The sequence below is a fragment of the Lycium barbarum genome, chromosome 7, assembly GCF_019175385.1.
Source record: "Lycium barbarum isolate Lr01 chromosome 7, ASM1917538v2, whole genome shotgun sequence".
NCBI lineage: Eukaryota > Viridiplantae > Streptophyta > Magnoliopsida > Solanales > Solanaceae > Lycium > Lycium barbarum.
In genome coordinates, this window is record NC_083343.1 from 91,972,210 (window position 1) to 91,992,329 (window position 20,120).

The following is a 20,120-nucleotide window of genomic DNA, read 5'->3' on the forward strand; positions in this document are numbered from 1 at the left end:
AGTAAGACTTAAAATTTCATGTTGGCCAGAGAGAGATTGCAGAATGAGAGGACACACTAGCGAGAAAGAATTAGCCATAACTGCAGAGGTTGAAGAAGTAGATTCAGTGGGGGGAGATGGTTCCGTGAAACTTGAAAGAAGAAGATAACCTAGGGAATACTAATAAAACCTAGGCAATCTGATAGCATGTAAAAACTGTATTTCTTAATGATTTGCTACAAAATTACATGAAATATGTATAGGATATACATTGGTGTATAAAGGCTACTCCATTGCGCTTCTACCGAATCTAGTAATTTTGGTCCAAACTTTGTATTTGTATTAAGAAAATCCATTAAATAGGTAGAAAATTATTAATTTTGAACCCATAAGCTTCAAATCCTGGTAAAAGACATGTCCATTGACTTAATGACAGCATTTTAAGAAGGTTATGGAGATACTTCTTCACCCTCACTTTTCTAGTTTTCTCGCCTCTTTCTTCTTTGAAATTTCACTTATCACCAGAAGGCGTGGTGAGATGAGCGTGATACCAGCTGTAATGTGCTCTGTGCTCCTCTTTTTGTCAGTTAGTATTTGTCGTCCTTATCGGGATTCCCTTCCTGAGTGGAGAATGAAACTTATGTCCATGCCTATCACAAATGCTACTATAAGGCTCAAGTGAAGGCTTGGGCGCGAGTTCACACAACTTTGCAGAACTTCCGATTGTCTAAGATTTAACCCAAAACCAAGAGCTTTTGATTGAGCTTTTAGCCCTTGAAAACTTGAAAGAGAATACTGAAAAGAGTGAGGAAGTTGAATAAATTGAGAAAATTATATATACCTCTTGTTTCCCATATGCATCACTGCATAATTCGTCACAATGAAAACAGTCTCAGACCATTTTGCTGGCCCCTCTTATTTGAGTTGATTAATGACCCTGTAATAGTTGCTTCTGGATAAACTTATGAGCAGCTTTTATGAGGAAATGGATTGATCTCGGTTTTACTGTTTGTCCTAAGATGAGGCAAACCATGGGGCACACCAGAGGCGGATTTAGGATTTAAACTTTTGGGATTCAACCTTTTAAATTTTTTAGCACTGGACCATTATATTTCTAAAATTATGGGTTCATATCTACTATTTATTGTAAAGTTAATAAATTTTTGCATATAAATTTGTACACCGCATCAAAAGTTGAGGGTTCAATTGAACCCCAAATTATAATGCTCTATCCGCCCGTGGGGCACACAAATCTCATTCTTAATTACACTGTTTAGGCTCTTATTGCAACGTAAAGCTACCTGATCCCAAGAAGTCTCCATGCATGCGAATGCAAATACCGATGCAATAGGACCTTGGATTTGTTGGAAAATCGAGGGAGGAGAGGACACTCAAATAATTCAAATTCTCGATTGAAGACAAGTGAGGCAACGATTTTTCTTTGTTCCACTCAACTTGACTTACAAATTTAATCATTCTCTTGAAGAGAAGTGGGGAATTTATTCCTCCGCCAACTTAACTTGCATAAAAGACTACATTTTTTCTTCTCATATATCATATGACTATAGTATCTAGGTATTTATAGGAATTTTCTAACATGCACCAAGACTAATTCATGCACCTAATTTAATTCTAGAATTCTTTTTATCTTCCTAGTTCATGAACAATTTTCACTCATAAATAAAATAATGTATCATATTTAATTTTCTATACAAGAACTAAAGCAATTCATGTATCAAAAAAAATACTTTTTCTTTTTCCAACACAAAGCAAAGTCGTCGTTCTTGAGAAGAAGTTTTTGAGATCACAGCCTTGGCTTGCAATGCCAGCTCAAGACATCTCATCATTCTTCAAACGATCCTCATCTTCTCAAACTCTCTCATATTGTCAGCAGATATTTTCAATTGTGCTTTAGAAGACACATCATCAGTTTCATCGTAACTTTCCTCTTCACCACTGCTCTTTCCTTTTGGAGAGTTCTCAGTAGCAAGAGTAGCTCTTCTTCATCATTTCTCACTTATCTTATTTATTGTAAGAATCTATTTAGATTCTAAAACAAAAGATAACATTTTAGAAGCGTCCGTCTCTTCAGGAGTCACTTCTTTAAATTTCAACAAAGCTAGAGTTGTCAGATTCGACAACATGCTTTCTCATATTTATAATCATAAACATCTTCATCTCGTGTTTCATAAAAAGAAACCTTCTCTAACATATCTTCATCAATATCTTGATAGATGAAAGTGTGGATCTTCTTATTCATCTTTTCTCATGGCAGGAATATCATATGCTACGTCAAAGGCAACGGCTAAATCAAGGTTGACACCTTTGTTGGGCTCTTTAACCTAAGCCTGTCAAGTGGGCCGGGCTAGGCCATATAAATGTGGGTCACATGGGTTCGGGCCAGGAGTCGGGTCGGGCCATAGTTAGTGGGTCGGGTTAGGGGCCGGGTTGGAGGAGGGAAAGGGGTGTCCGGCCCAGCCCCCTACCCGGGTAGGGGTACATAGTGGGCTAAGTGGGCCCGACCGGGTTTTAGATAGTGGCCCCGGCCGGATTTTAATTATTTTTAAAAAAAATCTAATACTAAAATTTATTAAGTTTGATACTTTATATCTAGTTGTTGTCAACTTTATTTTAACCATCAAGTTCCTTAAATTATACTTTAGCCCTATTTTCAATCTATAAATACCATTCATTCTTCTCCATATTGTCTCACAATTCTCTACTCTCCTCTTTCCCTAAATTTCCTACTCAACTAAATCTCTCTCTCTCTCTCTCTCTCTCTCTCTCTCTCTCTCTCTCTCTCTCTCTCTTCCAACTTCCAAGTTCAAATTTCAAAATTTAAATTTAATGGATAATGATAATCCTCCACCTCCTTCTCCAGTCCGAAGATCAATTTCAAGTCCGGTGTGGTTGCATTTTGAGCGAGTAGACGAGGAACATGTTAAATGTCAACATTGTGGTCAAATATATCTCCATAAGTCCAAACCGGTTTTTGGGGGTACAGTCTGTTACGTAGGCACTTGGACAAAAGGCACAAAATTGAACTTTGAAGTTTATCTCTTCTTTAAATTTCTCCATCGATGCTAGCGTTTTGAACTTTTCATTTGTAATAAGTTAACCGTTCAAGTTTGTATGTTTTGAATTTGCAATGTTATCAATTTAAGTTTGAAGTTTTATTTTAAATTACTTATGTAATTTTGTATCACATTCTCAACTTTTTATAATTTTTAGCACTTAAATAGCTGTCGGGAGTCTTCCAACAACATATTCAAGATATACACAAATATACCATTAACATATACAAAATATACACAAACATACCACTTAAATAATTTTTTTAAAAAAAAAATTATTTCGAAGTGGGTCGGGTCGGGCCCTCGGTGGGCCAGAACCCGGGCTGTTGGTGGGCCAAGCTACCGGGCTAAATGGCATGTCCGGCCCAGCCCCCTAATTTTTTCCACTAGCCCAGCCCACCAACCTCTTACCGGGTTGGGGGGCCAGGCCGGTTATGGGCCGGGTTTGGTGGGCAGGTCCCGGGCCTACGCAGCCCAATTGACAGGCTTACCTTGACCTCAAAAACATCCTTCAAAAGTTGTTTAACTTTTGAAAACTTGGTAGTTCCACCTACTAAAATAATTTCTTCAAGTTGATGCTTCTCTAGCATAGCATTCTCATAGCTATAGTAGCTAATCTCATTCATATTCATTCTCTCGAATCTTTTGACAAATTCGGATTCTCGACAGGTCCCTCAAGACAAGTGGCCCTGATACCAAATGTTGAAAAATCAGGGGAGGATAGGACACTCAAGTAATTCAAATTCTCGGTTGAACACAAATGATGCAACGATTCTTCTTTGTTCTACTCAACTTGACTTACAAATTCAATCATTCTCTTGAAGAGAAGTGGGGAGTATATTCTTCCACCAACTTAACTTGCATAAAAGACTACATTTTTTCTTCTCATATATCATATGACTATAGTACCTAGGTATTTATAGGAACTTTCTAGCATGCACCTCGACTAATTCATGCACCTAATTTAATTCTAGAAATTCTTTTTATCTTCCTAGTTCATGAACAGTTTTCACTCACGGATAAAATAAAATAGGTACATGTATCATATTTAATCTTCTATACATGAACTAAGACAATTCATGTATCCAAAAAATATTTTTTCTTTTTCCAGCACAAGGTTCATTTTTCAACAGGATTCATCCGCCAGATAGAGACAGGGAGTCCTGAAGCTAAAGAAAACTCTACTGCTACACTTTTTAGCGTTTTATTTGTATTTCTGCAATGCAGGGAGGGGTTAATTTATACATTGAACATATACCTTTCTTGAGTTAATTAAATGATTCATTGATGCGTGTAAATTTGATGGTTAGAGTCATTTATTTAGAGACTCTGCTTACCGAAATATAGATATGGAGGCTCATATGTATGAGTCCATCCTTTTAGAAGTTTCTGATTGCATAAGTTATAACGAAATTTTTCTTTCTGTAACGCCTTTAAAAGCTTCCTAATCTATTCAAAAACACATTATACACAATTAAAATAAGCTAATGATACCCATATTGACGTAAAAGCAATAGCGTCAAAAAGTCAACAAAGCTCAGACCCAAGTTTGGGTCCCTCTACAAAATAACAAGTTTGCGACTTAAGCATCCAGATCACTCCTAAGCCCCTCAGGACTGTCCAAACTATTCAACGAAGTCCCAAATCATCATTCGAACCTATAGAATCTTTCAAAGCTCGACTCCAAGCTTGTTAATTCCAAAAGTTGAGTTTGGTCAACTCTTTATTTAATTTTTCTCTCTCAAACCTCTAGTTTTAGTTTTATTTTCCGAAACATATTTGGGTCCCTCAGTACCCGTGTCACCCGTCCTTGAGAGTCATAAAATGCATATTAAGCCTACGAAAAGCGTCTCTTAGAAAAAAGAAAAAAAAAAGAGTACTAGTGCTCAAAACGACCGGACAGCGTTAAATCTGCATAATACTTCTGCAATTCAGTTATCCGCATAACTGTCCAGGCAACCTGGTTCTTTTATAATTATTTATTTATCATCAAAATCAATTTATGCTCAGCTCAACAAAAATAAAAATATAGGTTGAAATAGCGCAGGAATTATACAGGATATGAAATTCATGCTACATAGGTAAAAATGTTAAGTTAATTTTTCGCATTAGTTTTGTACTTTTGGAAATAGAACACCTTATTTAGGTTCAGAACTCCAAAGCGCGGGAGGTAGGGGCGTGTGGGTAGTGGGAGAAGATGGGAGAAAGAGAGAAAAATGTTTAACTTGTTAAAATGTTCTAATGAGAAAAGGATGATCGGAAAAAAATAAGTGCAAATATTTCTTATATTAAGATATAACTCACTATTACTATCTAATTATATTTAGTAGCTATAGTTTCAAATAATTACATCTCATAGCTAATAATTGTATCTTAATGACACTTGATAACTATTAAAGTAAAATAAAATAAAATAAAAAAGAAGATAAACCTACTAACGGTACTGTATCCCAATTATCCACATTTTCAAACCCCTTTCTCTCACCTTCTCTGCTACCCCTTTCTGTCACCTTTTCTGTTATTTTCTCCATTTTCATTCCACAGGATCCTCCATTGATTTTGTTACCCTAAATAGTAGTTGCGCACAAATTGATAAGTTATTTTTAGTTGTTTTTTATGTGTATTATGTTGAAAATCTTCTTCCATTTTTTTGATTTAAAAAAAAAAAAGAACATTTCTGACATTGTTAGGGTTCTTGAACAAGCTTCGATTTCGTTTTAATGGCAAAGTTGTAAGCCACTATCGACTCCTACTGTCTTTGTCGATGGTGGCGGCGGCTTCCTCTTTCCTGTCCCTTTCCTGTCGTCATCTCTCTCTCTTTTTCCGATGGCAGAGTTGTTGGTGACGATGACGATGAAAGATAACAACGGCGGTTGTTGGTGACAGCGGTGTTTTCGTAGATATAGTGGCGTCGGTGTCAGATCTGGACGAAAACAGTCAGATCTGGCCGGAAGTTTTGTATTCATGAATACGGCTATTGTATTCACTTTTTTGAGCATTTTTTATTAAATTTTTCGATTGTATTCATTTTTTTAGGGTGTATTTGTTAGCATAAGGCTTGTTGTTGTTGTTGTGAAATTTTCGGTAGACCTGGCCGAAAATCGTCGGCAGATCTGGCCGGAACTAGTGGTTGGTGTTGTTGTATTCATGAATAAGACGATTATATTCACTCTTTTGAGCTTTTTTTGTTAATATTTTAGATTGTATTCATTTTTTAGGGTGTATTTGTTAATTTTGGAGTATCTATGTTTTTATGTATTTAGTTTTACTCGTTGTATTCATGTATACAACGAGCCCGTTTATAAATACAAATAGTCATTTCATGAATAGAGTAAAAAAAGAAAAGAAATTCGTTGTATTCATGAATACAACGAAAAAAAATGTATACAGCGAAAAAAAATAGCTACGTCGTGTAAATATTAAAAATGTAGCTATGCCCAATTTTAAACCCCTAAATTGTAGTCATTTATGTAAAATCCCCTATTTTAAAAGGTTAGATATTTCGATTATTAAACTTTTAAAAGGGATATTTCATATAGAGTTCTCGATTATTAAACTTTTAAAAGGGATATTTCATATAGAGTTCCCAAAAAGAATGAGTAGATGGAAGATATTAAGCCAGCTGCAAAGTCACAACCACCGGACTAGCATATGATATCCACAAAATAAAATCGTAAACTTGAAGATATTAGTAGTAGATATTGGGGCAGTTTGCACGATTGTTGTTATTCGAGGGTGGTCTTCTATTTTTGCCCCTCAAATTGTTGGTCTTTAATTTTTGCCATTCATCTAAAAACTCTTGAGTTTTCGAATTCCGCTCAATCAAAAATTAAACAAAAATTCGCAAGGCAAAATTTCAAACTCTATCTTATAAGAGTTCTTCTTAAGGTAGCAAACTCCGCCTTGCGAATTTTTTTCTAATTTTTTATTGAGCGAGGTTCGAACCGGGAATATCAACATATTTTGGATCACTTTTTTAAGCGATGAGCAAAAATTAAGGACCAACAATTTGAGGGGCAAAAATTAAAGACCATTGGCTTTGAAGGCAATCCGCGCAAAAATATGTGGATATTGTGACACGACTGGCAAGTTCTATTTTATGGCAGATTCCATGTATCACTTCTAACCATACTAATGGCCCGTACAAGGCACGGGCATTTTGGTAACATATTATGCAAAAGAGATCCCTATTTGTTTAATTGTTTAGTAGGAGTTAAAAGAAAGGAAGCAGCACCACCAAATAAAATTAACGAAATATGCCTCATATTATGTACATTCATTAGTGGAACAAAGTTATAGTACTACATTGTAAATCTAGCTGGACTGTAGCAGCTATAGTTGGCAGCACGTGATTCATCTAGGTATTACCTGAAAAAAGAAGACCAAGCATGCGAAGTTACAAGTCACAACTAATACATTCACTTTGTGAAGCCAAAAATTTAGATGGTCTGAATTTTCTGAGGTAATAGTTATCCCGGAGAAGTACATGATGTCCATTTTGGTAGATTTAAACATAGAAAGTCGAGGACATGTGCAACGATCTGAAATATTTTTGGACAGAGTTTAGCAAAACTTGTGGGAGTTTCAACTCAAAATTATAACCAAGGTTTATCTTTTTTATTAGAGATTGAATCAATCAAATCATCATCAGAAGTATTAGGCCAAAAATTTAGATACATTCTGAGAAAATCAAACTTCCATCGATGAGAAGCAAATGAGATCGAGAATATTTTTGCTTGTTAATTACCTTTATAGAATTTTCTTGTCTATTTCCCTGCATTCTTCCTTAAAGCCTGTCGGCTGTGGTACACATATAAAGAACCTGAAACAAAGATGGCATTCTCCTGTCATTAAAACGTGCAGCAAGCTGAACATCACTTTAGCTCAAGTAGGACACTTCATACCACGAAATTAAGAAATGATGCAGAAGATACGTAAATTTATGCCTGAAATATGAACCTTGTTTGATAGTGCACTAACACCTAAGCTGGCCAAATGCAGTATCAGTCTCATGAAGTTACATACTTCCTCTATTCTCATTATTTTTGTTCTGGACTTATATTTAACAAAGTCGGTCAAGTGATTAATAGTTTGCAATAAATAAAATTTCTTAGAAATAATTCAATATTATGATTAATAATAGAGAAGCCATGTTCCAAGAACCATTATAAATTGTGTTCTGGTGTTACCCAATTACAAAAAATACTATGACACTTAAAACTTGAATTTAGCAAATATTGATCAAGTCTGTACCTTTCAACTAAACAGATAAACAGCAAAGTTTAAGCTCAAAAAAGTATCAGTGATTGCTAAAGCGTACAAACTCTAATAGTTGAAAGCACTTCTTGACCACCAAAAGTTTCTTATGTCTACATCCACTTCAAGGAACCTCTAGACACTCAAATAGTAGCTCAAGGCCAATGACACTTCCCCCCATCTAAGTTTCAGATTTTATCTCATCTGTTTCTTTCCTTTTTAGTCCTTGTCTTGTGACCCTAGTATCAAAAGCCTTAATTTCCCTTTCAGATTTACAGTCTGTAAAGATGTATTGTAATATATTTCTAGATTCCAGCAACTCATACATAACATTTGATCAAGAAGCCAAAAAAATAAAATAATACAGGTAACGCAAAGAAGCAAAAGTAGTTGGTGTCTTCTTATTCTCGACGTAAACTAAAGAAAATGATAGAACCCGTGGCTGCCAGTAAACCATTAGAAAAAAAACCAAATCAAGCCAATAATCAGGTCTAATAAAAGGAGCCAATAGCTAAGAGGGAATGAAATCAAATTATTAACTTTTTTATTTAGTAGGCCACAAACTATTAAAGGCTAATAACCTGCCTTTCAGGCTTCAAAAACATTATCTTGGCTGCCTCCAGAAAGTAAAAACAGAATTAAAGAGTAATGTAAGGTCACCTTCAGTTATCTTCGTACATATAAACTAATATAACATAGCAGAGGCATTCTGGAAGTAATATTCCTTTGTTAACCAAATCAAAGCTCAAAGCATAAAGCACAACATCAATGTAAAATCTGTCATCTTTCTTCACTTCTACTCTAATGCATTCAACTAATGTTTGTCTCTGCTGAGAAACGTATCATTTTCATGTTACAAAAGCAGTTATAGCAGGCCTTTTTCTAATTAATGTCAAGGTTGATTCCTCTAGGAGTTTTATTGAAGGCACATATACACCAACAAGAAGACTACACTGATGAATATCATTCTATGGGGGCATAAATGGAAATGCATTGAAACACCCATGCCAATTGAAACTGGAAATCATAACCAAAAGACTGCATCAAAGCTTCAAATTTTCCTGTACTACATGTAAATAAGGGACTCTAGGACGTCCAGCCTTTTCTTAGCTTTTTCAACCTCCTGCGTCAGATCTTTATCCAAAGAATCCGCATTTCATAGCTTCCCTGAAGCTTTCTTTCAAGGTCTATCTTGATTTTACAGTTGTAAAAATTATTTGATTAACTTCAATTTCTAGTTTCAACTCTATTCTTCAGCTAATGAGCCTGCTAGTCATACTCATTGATGAAACTTCAACTAATCACTCAAGAGAATTAGATAATTGAAAGTAAAGGATTTGAGTTGTGTTTTATATAGCAGAACTCTTGTACTTCAGATGCAGAACTCTTGTACTTCAGATGCAAAAATCTACTCATACTTGCTGCAAACATTATATTTGTCATACTAACAGTCAGAAAGTCAATCTCATAGAATGAGCTCATCAACAAGCTCCTTGTAGCAGCTATAGTAGTTGCCTATCCATCAGATCATCACATCCAATGAAGTAACAAATAGTTAGATATAATGTAATACAAAGCAATTAAATGCATATAGTTTCGGGATGGACTCACTCTTGGTAGCTCTATACAGTGTGGAAGCGAGCGACCACAAAACCTTTAGATATACTCTGATGAAGATGGATGTTTTTAAATTTATCATGCTAAGATTGTGAAGCATCTGTCAAGAAGTTCTACAAACTCCACGTTGAAGGAACCTTGATTAAGGAATATTGATCACTGCTTTGATATCATTAGGATTGCTAAAACCAAAAGATAATCCCATATCTTCAAGCTGCAAAGGTCAAGAACTATTATATTATTAAAAAAAATTCATTTCTTAAAGGAATGCAGTCAAAGAAACAGTTATAAAAACAATGGAAGGGCTATTTAACTGCACCAGCAAATTCAAAACCATTACGAAGTGAAAATTTGCAACCGATAGCATATTCTCCTACCAAGAAATGTAGTTCCTTGCCAATGTTCTCGAACATCACATTGAGTGCAAACATTTTCTGGAAAATAGAAATGGCATATCATAATATTGACAACTGAGAAACTGGTAGGAAAAAAAAAGGACTAATTTTCTACCGGATAAAAGCTAGTAAACTCACTTATTGTAGTTGTGTCGCCCTATACAACAAATGTTTCCACACTCATGAATGTTTATTTACATATTAAAATCAATGTATTTTTTGATTAATTTAGAATCCAATTGTTACAGTTTCAATTCATGTAACAACAAACATAATCACATTTGGGACCTTTTATGATATGAATTAACACAGATCATAAATCTTTACTGAATGTGACATTGGGTCTATACGTTTTTTAATGTTATAAATTTTGTTGCTGTGGAGAAAATGAAAGAACGTATTCTATGTTGATGTACAATGAGTTTAGAGAATCAAGAGAAAAGAAAAAAGTGCTTCAAAACTTGGATTCCCCTCCTTCCATCCCCAGAGGTTGTTTTTCCTGTCATAATCATTTTCAACATTTGGTATATAGATTTGATGCCTCTTTCATTCATTTCTCTCCTACTCACAGCAACTTACAACATCATATCTAATAATAGCATAATGTCAAAACTTTACAATAATGCAATTGTCCCATGTGCAGTGGCGGATCTACATTAAGGCTTATGGGTGCCTGAGCACCCATTAGAGTATGGAGCCAACATTATTACTTATATAGGAAACCTGGTAATTAGTATAAATATGTTAATTCAGCACCCAGTTATAGGAGCAATTCCAAATTAGAAATAGTTGAGCATCCACAAATGCCCATGTCCAAAGTCTTAAGTTGATGAAGAAAGGGAGAATAAAGATATGAAGGAGCGTAAGCTTAGGTGAGTATTATATACCTTCAATCAAACACACGGAGAGGTAAATTTGATCTTCTATGTGGCATATGAGACCATTATTCCAATATCTTGTATCAAATCTATTTATGTTGCCATAAGATGTACCTGCAACTCATTATCCTTCAAAAAGCAGATAACTATTTTTTTAAGTTTATTGCCTTTGGTTGCATAGCTTCTCTGTCTTTCTAAATTGTTTCTAACATAGTGTCAATAATCCGAGTCAAACATTTTGTCAGAACCATGAACCTTTTAAATCATATGAAAGCCTAGAGCAGCTACATCGCTTCATCTTCGTCATGGCTATTACTCATATATTATAAAGCTTTTCGACAATGCTGTTGGCGATTGTTAAGGTAAAATTCTTTCTTTTTACTTGAGTTGAAATATTATCTTCACATGGTACTCCTTCCAAGGGGATAATATCACGTGTCACGACACTCTTAAAGGTTGCAATGACTTTAGATGACCCTCAAGGAAAGGAAAGAATATTTATAGATCATTCCTACCAATTGGAGTCTTCTGCGACTGTTGCCTAAGTAATTATGAAAACCGTTATATCTCCAGTACATTGATCAGGTCCATTTGGTTGGCTACTTCAATGCTGCAGCATGTTTAATGAAATGTTAAATAACAAGGATCAAGCAAACTGAAGTCTAGAAGGTAAATAATGCTTGATTCGGAAAGAAGCATGTCATGGAGAATTTTATTTCCTATAAGAAATTTATCAAACACTTTATGAGCATCAATGGTACTCCTATTCTCTAATCAGACATGTAGATTTAGAATAGAAATGTAAAGAAGTTGACAAGAAATTAAAGATTAAACAAAAATGTGGAGCAGAAATCACATGCATTTACACATTCCACGAAATAGGGTAAAGAAAAAACAGGAAAAAATATGTAGCCATAAAATATCAAAGATACTAAATTAAATCAAGACAGCAAGAACAGAGAACAAATCATTAATAACTTCAAAAGATGAAGAGCCGTTTCAGAGTCAAATGGCTTACATTAGTCAAGAACAGTTAATTATAGATACATGCATGTGCAAATCAATACACCAAGCAAGAGAAATAGTTCAGAAAGTAACTCACCACAAATATAAAATAGTCGAAGCTACCGCATGAAATCAAATTGAACCACAACGCGATTAGGTCAAGATAAAGTGAAAGATTAGAAGAGAGCAACAGATTTTAAAGCACAGCGAAATTGGGGAAAATAATAGCTGAACATAGATGAACTGGAACTGAAGAAATATGAAAAAAGCGGGAAGGAAAAAGCAGTGGCAAATGCCAAAAGAAAGAAACTAGAGGAATGAAAGTGAAAACTTCGATATCAGCGTGGACACACGTGGGGACGTACACGAGTAACACGTAGGCTGTACAAATAATTTGAAATACCAAGTGTACCCTTCGTCGTCCATGGAAAGTTTTACTTATTAATAGTCGTGTCACGCCCCCGAACCTGGGCCTGGACGTAACACGGCACCCGGTGCCTGACTGCATGTGACCGAGTGAACCAACTGGCTGGCTGAATCAACATGTGATACCAAAACATAACTAATTTATAAAATAAAACTAACACATGCTGATTAACTAAATGTCTGACTGAAATATCATAATGCGGAAATACTTAGACAATCTGAACATCTGAAAGTAGCCAACATGGCTAAACCAAAACAACTGAACAACTGAGTATAACTGTCTATAAGGCTAACATAACAAATATCTGACTGTCTGAACTGTGTCTATGAAGCCTCTAATGAATACAAAAAGGTAATTGTCTAGAAAGCTGTGAGAACTGCATGACTGATATTGCCCCGAAGGAAACTGGGGCTCACCACAATAGCTGATACGAACACTCCTAAGTAGCTGGATCGTCAACCTGTATGTCGTTACCTGCATCGCGAGATGCAGGCCCCCAAGCAATAAAAAGGGACATCAGCATATTTGAATTGTACTGGTATGTAAAGCAACTGAAGCAATAAAATACTGAAACTGAAACTGAAACTGAAACTAATAACTGTAACTGTAATAGCAAGGAAGTAGAGATGTGAATACTCCCTGCTATGTATCTGAATCGTCTGTATTATCTGTATTTGTATATGTGGGGCCTCGGCCCAATAATAAATGCACGCTATGGCCTCGGCCTGGTAGTGCATCAGTCAATGGCCTCGGCCATGTATCCGTATACACAAGACTGTGTTGTGCCCTCGAGCAAAATCACATATGTATAATTATGGTTAATTAATAAGGACTGAGACCATAACAACAATGAACAATGCTGAACTGAAATAGACATGCTGGACTAAATTGAAAACGCTGACTCTTTCTTAGCATACTAGATTTCTAGACTGAGACTCATGTGGTAACAATACATAAGTCTATAAAGATTACGTGTTGAGTTCATGATATTCAAATTGATAACTATGAACGAATTCTGTAACTGTAACCCTAGAAGATAACAATTCTATATCATATCATGAAACTAGGGCTAAACTATATTCTGAGTCAAATTACTGACAAGTATGAAGAATGAGGCGTAGGGAGAATCATGAACATTCCCTAACGTAGATAGTTAGCCTCACATACCTTAATTCCAGCCTTTGAGCGTAATACAATGTTCGTCAACCCTTTCAACTTTGATATATATCAATACAAGTCAAAGGGATTCTATATTAGCAATAATATTCATGCTTTGGTCATCTAAGCATTTTATCAAACACTTAGTGGGCATAAAGCTCCACAATCTCCATTAATGGTGATTCTTCACCCAATTCTCATTCTATTACTTCTAGGTGATTCTAGAATCTCAATTAGGTGTAATTAACATCATTCTCCATCACCCATATGATTATAACAATCTCAAGTCAACAATCCAAAACCCTACTATAGTTCGTGTAATTCTCTTTACTAAACTCATTTACTATTCTACCAAGAACTCATCAATTCACTATTATGAATTATTAGAGTGTAGAAGCATTACCTTTTTGACGTTCAATCCTCTTGAATTCGAGTTCTAGGGTTTCCTCGCCCAATAACAATGTTCCACTCACAACTCTATCGATTAGAAGGGTTTACTCAAGTTAGAAAGAGATTAGGGATTTGAATTCAATCTAGAATCATGATAAAACTTACTTTGGAGGGTTCTTGAGGCTTGGGACTTGTTCCCTCTGACTTTAGGGTGATTTTTCGTGACTAGGGGTGTTAGGGAAATAAACCCCAAACTTAAATATAACTTAAAACGCGAAATCCCGACTTTTGACCCGAAACCCGACCTGTTACGCGATGGGTCCTCGACGTGCATGCATCGCGCGACATTCTGCAGGTCGATACTCAGAGTTGTGCGATCGGCCCGCGATGCGGGGCCATCGCACGCGCCTTGAAAAGCGACGTGTGTCGATTCTATGCAATGTTCGGTAAAATGGTCATAACTTCTTGTACAGAGCTCTGTTTGGGCTCCACAATATACTGTTGGAAAGCTATTTCAAAGAGCTACAACTTTCTTGTTTTAAGTTGTCTCAAATTCCCAACGGATTTTCACGAAATTTGACTGAAAGGCAGACGTATCGAAAACTTAGCCGATTTTATAGAATTTTAAGTGTCTTACTATTAGGCATATTGAGACGATCATATCTCCTTGATCTAATCTATGATTGGCCTGGTCCTTATATCGTTAGAAAGGTATTTATACGTACTACAACTTTCATTAAGGGTACTTTTCCAAATTCCCTACTAATCAAGGAGTTATGGCTGCCCGAAGTAGGCCTATCAACCATTTCCGCAAAACGTTCAAACCTTCAGTTTTTCCGCTAAAGCTCTAATGATACGGGGTGTTACAAGTCGATATTTATATTTTTTGTACAATCAAAGGTAACAAAAATAGTTAAACACTAAGAAGATGATTCCAAACTTGTTCCAATCGTTCAACAGGATTACCAAAAACTAAATACTTTTGAAGGCTGGTGTAAGTTGAATCCGATAATACTCTGACGTAGAGAATGCTTGTCGCTGCTTCCCTGAAACAGATTTAATTAAGTCAATCAGCTTTGGGTTGCAACTTTAAGAATGTGTTGCAACTTTGGTCGCAATTTCTAGCTTCTCTGCAAGATTAGATAGTTGATAGATTAGGCTAAACTATGGTTCCTGTCAGTGAGCGCCATCTTTGTGCTGTTTTGTCCATCAACAGAAGCATTACTTATAAAAAGTCCATCAATATAAATAAGCGCTAGAAATCTTAGGAACCCTATCCTATTTGCAATTTTGTTAACACTATCCCAACACACAAACTACCAAAAGACTACATTATGCTAATGGAAACATTGTGTTGATTGAAATGATCACTATATGTGGGAATCATTTGGAGGATAACTTCGACATATTTGTGTCAAAAGTAAAAACAAACATCAACATATTGGCCACAAATTGGTAAAAATCAAAGCGAAAAATCAAACCTGCGGAGATTGGTTACCATAGCCAAGATTCAGAAGAAATAGAACTTTCTGGATCATATGTATCGAAAAGCATCCTCTAAAATCTAGAGGGAAAAGAATTAGGAAATAAATGATGTTTAATCATAACATACTAATAATTAAGAGGAGTAGAAATAGGAGTCATCCAAGAGTTGAAGTGTAACCGCGTAAGATCTCCAACCTTTAAGGCTCTATGGTACTGCCAACCTAAGTCAACAGAATTTTTCTTTTTAAAAAAATTGGTTGCTGATCAATATGTTTAAGAAGAAAAAATTGGAGATGTTAAACAATACATTTCAAGAAATTTTTAGAGCTAACTATATGTCTTACTCCATTAAAAATACCTTAGGATTCCACATACAACTTCATCAAGAGCAGAATAAAGAGCATCATGATTTGTCATCTCGAAAATCAAAGTTAGGTGCCTTGGTTTCAGTAGAATATTCTAGTGCATAAAGAAGTCCCAAGCCTATGAAATAGATCTTTTTGTGTAAAGAGAACTCAAGAAGACTTCTCTACTATGTTATTACTTAAGTAGTTATTCATGAGAAGCCAATTACACCTACAGGTTGCGTTAATCAGAGATAGTGATAGTATAACATGTTGAAGAGGTACACCCAACCTCCAATATTGTATTTTAATAATCTTTTTTATAGCTTTAATTGTACCTCTTACTCCATTGGAACTTGGAAGTACCATAGGATCCCAAATAATTCTTCATCAAGCAGCTGCAACCTAACTAATTATTAAATGAATTTACTTATTGCAAATTAGATAGAAAAACATCATCTCTTTATTAGTAGAGTAAGTTCTGAATGTGGTTACAATTAAAAAAAATATATGTACCAGATGTGGACCTTGCTTCCCAACAAGAAGAGTTTTATATGCTAATGCCATAGACTTAGCTACAAAAAAAAAAAAAATCGAAGTTAGAAGGTTCTGTATCAATTGAACCTTCTAACGCACAAGAAGTCCTAATACTATTACATCAATCTTTTTCTTTAATTCGAGAATGTAAAGTTAACATCGACCTTTTCGAGTAAAGAGAAGCTCAAGAAGACTTCTCTAATATTTTATCGCTTATTATTCTTGAAAGATGCCAATTACACCTACATGCTGCAATTATCAAAGCTGATATTAGCATAACAACTGAAGAGGTACAACGAACCTCCAACTTGTTGTTACAAATATTCATCGCTTTCCCAAATAGTATTTATAAATCAGCATATAAGCGGAAATTTTTACCATCAGCAACCTAAGAGACCTAACCCAATCATCACAGACTAATAAAAATGGAAGTCCTGGGATCGTAGAATACCTCATGAACTTCATGGTGGGATAGGCTACAATCTGACGAAACCCCCAACATTGGTGCACCCTCGTTTTCCTGCCGAAATAATCATGCAAAGAACTCATGGGTAGATATTTTGTAATAAACTACATTTCATATGTTATTGAGAAGTAAAGTATTAAAAGAAGCAACACCATGGTCCAACCTTTACAGCACACACATTCAGCCACCAAAAGATTTTTACAAACCTGTAACACCAACCCCACAAACAAAAAAGGCAATCCCAATACTCAATTGTTGCTCCTGCTAACTATTATCTTATCACAAGAATCCTTAACAAGGAAACCACCGTTAGTTGATATATGAAAAGACTTCTTTAGCGATCACATAAATTGAAAAAACAATCAAATATATTTCATAAATATAGCTATACAATCATATTTCTCATCCTTTTTCTTGCTATGTGGAATAAGTAGCAGGGGCATTTGTGTCCTGCTTCTAACTGGTCCTTGTTCTTACCGGAATATCCCGAAAAATAATGCCCAAAGCAGAGATATAGTCAATTTCCTCAAAATTTAGTGAAGAATGATCAAGAGCGTTTTACCTTCAATATTCTGATTAGAAATGTATATTCGTTAACGTTTTTTAATAGGTAATTTGGATACACAAATTATAAATAACAACAAGATCCCAATGTAGAAATACAATTGTGCCTGTTAATCAAAGTAAATAGTCATGGAAAATATAATTGATGATTATGTGCTTCACTGACCCATGAGCTTAAGCATTATTTGGATGGCTAGAAGTTTTTTTCAATCTTACCAACTCAAAAACAAACGCAGCAAAATTGGATGCCTAGGAAAACAAGAGTGAGAAATATGAACATGACCAGCAATCAAAGAAGTTAATGTGTTTTCTCTTAAAAATTCTTGACTAAACCTACCACAAGCCTTAGGGACGGATTTAACCCTAGTAATAGAAGCTATTAACAGATTTATTTGCTTAAGTCCAACATCTATTGTTTTAATAACAGAAGATTATGAAAGAAGAAGCGAATAAGTAATAGTACACTAAATATTAGCAAGCAAATAAGCACACCAGATTTTACGTGAAGCCCTCACTGAGCTAAGCGCTTTGATCGTAAATTATCTTTGTATTTGATCAGTACGTGCTATTTAAGTTTAAAACACCTTGCTATTAGTATTTTTTTTTTTTAGTTCTTCTGAGTAAACATGTTTACATAGGACTAAACTAAATCACGTAATCTGCACATGGAAACAATTCTTTATGAAACCCCAACTATTGCAACAAACATCTAGCATAAGCAAAAATCATTAACAAGGATACTATATTAAAATCCATTTACGTTTGTAGTCCGCAACAAAAAGATATTTCAAAATGAGGATCAACTACTTTAGCATATAGTCCAGCTTTCCAACTCCGATAAACATTGGAAAAGGCAAACACCAAGGTCGAAAGCAGATGTTTTCCTTTTCCAATTCCCTACGAGCATTAAAAATGCAGTAATAGGTATGCTGAACTTATCAAAGAAAAATAGTAGAAGTAGAAAGTCGATGCAAGAACATGCAATAGAAACTGGAACGAAGAGAAAGAGAATTAAAGCGACGATTAAAGGGTAAAAGAAAAAAAGAGAAACTGATCAAGCCATGAAAAAGGAGAGAAAAATAATGAAAACATGGCATGAAGGAACAGATGGAGAATGTATGGAAACAACCTCAGAGATTGAAAACAAAAATTGAGCAGCAGTTATAGAGAAGAACATAACTCACCAGAACAATCAACAAGATGTTATACAATTACATCCGAACCTAATCTCTGACAGCACCGAAGTATCTAATTCAATCTTTAATCATGTATGAGCTTCAAATCTTTCAATTGTCTAATCATGAGAGTTCAATCAAATTCTTAAAATCCCAATTTCAAAGTGAAAACCTCAAAATCCTTCATAAGACTATAACATTAAAGTAAATTATCAATATGCATCACTTAATTGATGCAAAAAACTTCAAACAAAGCAAGAATGAATGAGGGAAAAGAAAAAGAACATAACCGAAAAGAAGACCAGAGAGCGTTGTACCAAAAATGCCCTAGAAGGTCCCAAAAATGTCGAACAAAGTTGAACAAAAGAATGGGACACGTGTTTTAGTGTTAGAAGATGAATGGACTCATGAGTAATTACTATTTTGCCCTTCGTTGTACGAGCAAGCTTCACTTATTAATAGTTTAAATTAAATAAACTAGTAAAAAATAACCCAATGGTTAAAGAAAAACAAAAAAAATCAAGACAACATTAATGCATTATTACATGAATTGGAGTGTTATTTGGAACAACTTCCTCAATGCATTGCATGAATTGAGTGTTATTTGGACTCAGTATTTTAAAAGGCGGGAGCGTAAGGTATTTAATTTTTAGTATTTCATAAAATAATTATATTACAATAAATACTTTTAAATAGATAAAATTGCATTAAAAAAACTGTGAATAAATGAAATATATATATATATATATATATATATATATATATATATATATATATATATATATATATTATTAATGCTTGATCCTCAGAAAAAAAAACTAATCAAAGCAATCCATTATACGCCACTTACAACTTGTAACTATATATAACATAATTTTACAAGTATAAATAATAGAATGAAATAAAAGCTATTACGAAATGCAAATCAACTATAACATCTTAACTTTCAAACAATGAAAAATCACAATTTCTTAAAACAATATTGCTATCATACTATTTATTTTATCTCAGTATTATAATTAAAACATAACTCCTTCATGAATAAAAATAAAATTAACTATAACATCTTAACTTTCAAACAATGAAAAAATCACTATTTCTAAAAACAATATTGCTATCATACTATTCATTTTATCTCAGTATTATAATTAAAACGTAACTCCTTCATGAATAAAAATAAAATTACTTTCAAATAGCGAAATAATCAAATATGATAATTTTGATACATAGGACAAAAGAACAATGACAAGTAAAAATGTACAATTCGGTTATGTATTTTTAAAAGAAATATAAAGTGATATTCACCCTCGCGATGTTCTCAAATGTATGCAATACTACGACTTGTTATTTGAGTTACACCCAATCTTTTT

At 34.5% G+C, this 20,120-nt stretch overlaps 1 long non-coding RNA gene across 4 annotated transcripts; it reads right to left on the reverse strand.

Annotated features, from left to right (window-relative positions):
* Positions 1 to 7,172: 7,172 nt before the first annotated feature.
* LOC132603557 (uncharacterized) lies at positions 7,173 to 19,061 on the reverse strand. 4 transcript variants are annotated; one of them, XR_009568393.1, is made up of 9 exons: positions 16,997 to 19,061; positions 15,146 to 16,406; positions 12,302 to 13,105; positions 11,715 to 11,809; positions 11,209 to 11,313; positions 10,304 to 10,360; positions 9,921 to 10,140; positions 7,801 to 7,875; positions 7,173 to 7,421 (listed from the first exon to the last, which is right to left on the reverse strand). It is a non-coding gene; the product is annotated as an uncharacterized LOC132603557 (long non-coding RNA). The 4 variants fall into 4 exon arrangements; XR_009568394.1 differs by having other exon boundaries at positions 11,209 to 11,809; positions 15,146 to 15,225; XR_009568395.1 differs by having other exon boundaries at positions 11,209 to 11,809; positions 15,146 to 15,885.
* Between the last annotated feature and the right edge of the window lie 1,059 nt (positions 19,062 to 20,120).